The sequence below is a fragment of the Schistocerca piceifrons genome, chromosome 4 (genome assembly GCF_021461385.2).
Source record: "Schistocerca piceifrons isolate TAMUIC-IGC-003096 chromosome 4, iqSchPice1.1, whole genome shotgun sequence".
Classification (NCBI taxonomy): domain Eukaryota; kingdom Metazoa; phylum Arthropoda; class Insecta; order Orthoptera; family Acrididae; genus Schistocerca; species Schistocerca piceifrons.
This window is the reverse complement of record NC_060141.1, coordinates 662,434,665-662,438,170: the sequence shown is the minus strand read 5'-3', so window position 1 is coordinate 662,438,170 and position 3,506 is coordinate 662,434,665. Positions and strand designations below refer to the sequence as shown.

The following is a 3,506-nucleotide window of genomic DNA, read 5'->3' as shown; positions in this document are numbered from 1 at the left end:
AGAAGAAAACAGGAGAAAAAATTGAAAAATACATCCAACTGGCTGAGGATGTCAAAGACATGTGACATCAGGATAAAGTTGACATTATACCAATTATACTATCAACTATAGGAGTCATACCACACAGTATCCACCAGTACATCAACGCAATACAGCTACATCCAAAAGTATATATACAACTACATAAATCTGCAATTATTGATACATGTTCTATTACCCGTAAGTTCCTAAATGCAATGTAACATATACCTTACAGTTAAAAGGAAGTCACGCTTGATCAAGTTCCGCGTCACTTTCCATTTTCAACCCGACATTTCGTCTGAGAAAGGAAAGAAATAATAATAATAACTGTTGTGGACTTCGGGGCGATACTTTGGTAACGCTAGTTACCGCAATTGTTGAATGCAGGTTTACCCTATCTATCCTGCGTTGACTAAAGTTCCATGAACTAAAACTAAATAATGTGCTCTGAACTAAAGTCGGTAGAAAACTAATCTTCTGTGTTGATTTAGTAGTCGAAGAATATATCCAAACCAATAGCACTTGCTTAAATCTGTTGGTAAGCGGTCCCTGTCCATACCCGACAATGCTATTCGCTGGTATATTTCTACTGAAGATCAATCACTGTTTATGTATCGGCCACTGTTTCTATCACACGCGACGACTTTAAGACTTGAAGGGACGAACAATGTTCTGTAGGATGTCTCTAGCAAGACTCGGACTGACTTACAACTTGCACCTCACAAGTTACTGGTGCATCGTTACTTAAGCGGACGTCTCTCTTCGTGATGGTGCTGCTGCTCCAGCGGGGACGGTTCTCGCAGGCAAAGTGACAGGTTTGCGCGCAGCGGTGTTCCTCCTGCGGACGGACATCCGCGGTTGTGCAGCCATCATACTGAGGTACAAGAAGGTCTTCTTAGAGCAGTTGGGAATGCAGAAGTGACAAGATGACGTAATGTGGTGTGAGGTACAGATGACAGATGGTTTTGTTCGGTATCGGTATCGTGAGAAAGACCACATGCATTGTGGCCCTTCTCCGCGATTTGCTCCTGCGTTCAGAAGCTGCGCGCCAAAATGAAAATGTTCAGTTTTTAATATTAGACAAACTAAAGAGCATATTTACTTGCGTTTCAAAATAAAGCATCTCTCAATAGCGTGCTATCACTCCATCATTCCACAAGTATTAGTAACCAGCAACATAATAAACAACTGCTAAACGAAAAGGCAGACGAAGCACTTCTGTGATCATCGGATCACGGATAACTTGTATGGCGGACGAAGTGGTTCGGCTGTAAGATGATAGCTAGCTGGGAAGCCTCGGAGGGCAGACAATCAGCACATTGCAGCATATAAAAGCTCACTCATCGCCAGCGACCAGAGAAAGCAAAACCAAGACCTCATTTTAAGATTTATTGTACATAGCAAAGATGTAACCCACAAACAATTTCTCTGTATCTCGAAATAATCCAGAGCAGTTACACTTCCTCGTTGCATAGAGTGCACCACAGAACAGAGTAGAACAGGACATTTTGTTCCCCCTGCAAGCACAAACCATATTGCTCCTGCACTGGCCAGGTTGAATTCCTGTTGGCTGAGACTCACTGCTCATCAGGAGCTTTATTAAGACAAACCACCAAGACGGGCTACACAATAAATGTCGCGTGGTGGTCACAGATTATCCCGGTAAAACTGCACGCGTGTTAGTAGACGCATGAATAACACAAGCATTTGGAAGTTGACAAATTATAACAGGCAACTTTCGCCGTTAAACATACGAAATGCATTTTGAACACTTATCTCTCGAATTATGAAAAACTGCACCAGCAGCTTTTATAATAATGGCACAAGAGAAAGGTCAATAATATATGGGTGGCTATAGAAAGCAAAACCACTGCAGTAATATCTTTGGTACTGTTACATTATATGTAATGTACTGTTTACGCTTAAGAACCATGCTAAATAAAGTAGGCAAAAACTTGAAATGAGCAAATGTTCTTACGAGAGAGCAAAGTTTTTCGGAAATAGAAACGTGTGGAAATGTAATGAACGAGTAAATTTTTTTGACATTGCGAGGTAAGTTTGGATACCCTTACCACGAGATACGTTATTATTCCATAGTATGTATTACCTGACTCACAAAATCTTATTACAGTGGTTGTACCGCTAACACTTCACAAATTTAAATAGAGCCGAGAAAAGGTATTATTGCGAAGAGTTTCTGACAGACTTTTACATTTTTCCGAGCTATCAGCCGAGTACCGTGTAATATACTTATTTTTAATAACACTCCCTGCATATTTATTAAGTAGACGGCAGTCTCAAACACGACGGAATTGCAGGAGCGAGTCATTAAGTAGGAACCACTAGGATCGTCCTGTATGACGTTTACTAAAGAAACCAGTACGTCCGCTTCAGATAGTTAATGCTGACCTCAGTGGACGTCGTACAACGCTCTATATTGACTGACAGCTGTTGCACTGCGCGCTTACAAACTCAGAGGACTAACAAGCGCATGTAACATTGAACGTGACGTTTACCATTAGCGACGCGCAAATTACCTTCGTAATCTACGCGATCAAACGGTAAATTACCGACGTGCAACCTGCAGCTCCTAGTCGATATCCCTCCGTTTACGTGCTAGCTAACACGTCCTCATCTTCCACTATTCCTCCCGTTCCTCGCCTTACGAAAATAGAGAACATACTTATCCCTTAACTTTTTCCTAAATTACGTATTTGTTAATCTGTGAAAAAAGCAATGACTCCATTAAACGCTTACGTAAACAGGAGAAGAGGAATATCAGTATTAATGCAACTTCCTGGCAGATTAAAACTGTGTGACGGCCCGAGACTCGAACTCGGGACCTTTGCCTTTCGCGGGCAAGTGCTCTACCAACTGAGCTACCAAAGCACGACTCACGCCCACTCCCCACAGCTTTACTTCTGCCAGTACCTCGTCTCCTACCTTCCAAACTTTACAGAAGCTCTCCTGCAGAACTAGCACTCCTAAAAGAAAGGATATTGCGGAGACATGGCTTAGCCACAGCTTGGGGGATGTTTCCAGAATGAGATTTTCACTCTGCAGCGGAGTATGCGCTGATGTGAAACTTCCTGGCAGATTAAAACTGTGTGCCGGACCGAGACTCAAACTCGGGACCTTTGCCTTTCGCGGGCAAGTGCTCTACCAACTGTGCTGCCCAAGCTGTGAGGACGGGGCGTGAGTCGTGCTTGGGTAGCTCAGTTGGTAGAGCATTTGCCTGCGAAAGGCAAAGGTCCCGAGTTCGAGTCTCGGTCCGGCACACAGTTTTAATCTCCCAGGAAGTTTCATATCAGCGCACACTCCGCTACAGAGTGAAAATCTCATTCTGGATCTGTATTAATGTTATGATTCAGCGAATCCTAAGAAATAAGAGTGCATTTGTACCTCGAAAGCTATAACTTCCGTGAAATAAAAGACGGATGGAATAAATCCGCTGTAATGTGATTTTCTGTATGCTTCTAATCGAA

The 3,506-nt window shown here is 42.7% G+C and overlaps 1 non-coding gene across 1 annotated transcript; it reads left to right on the top strand.

The window, feature by feature from the left end:
• Positions 1-3,224: 3,224 nt before the first annotated feature.
• Positions 3,225-3,299, top strand: Trnar-gcg. The gene has a single exon. It is a non-coding gene; the product is annotated as a tRNA-Arg (tRNA).
• The last annotated feature ends 207 nt before the right edge of the window (positions 3,300-3,506 follow it).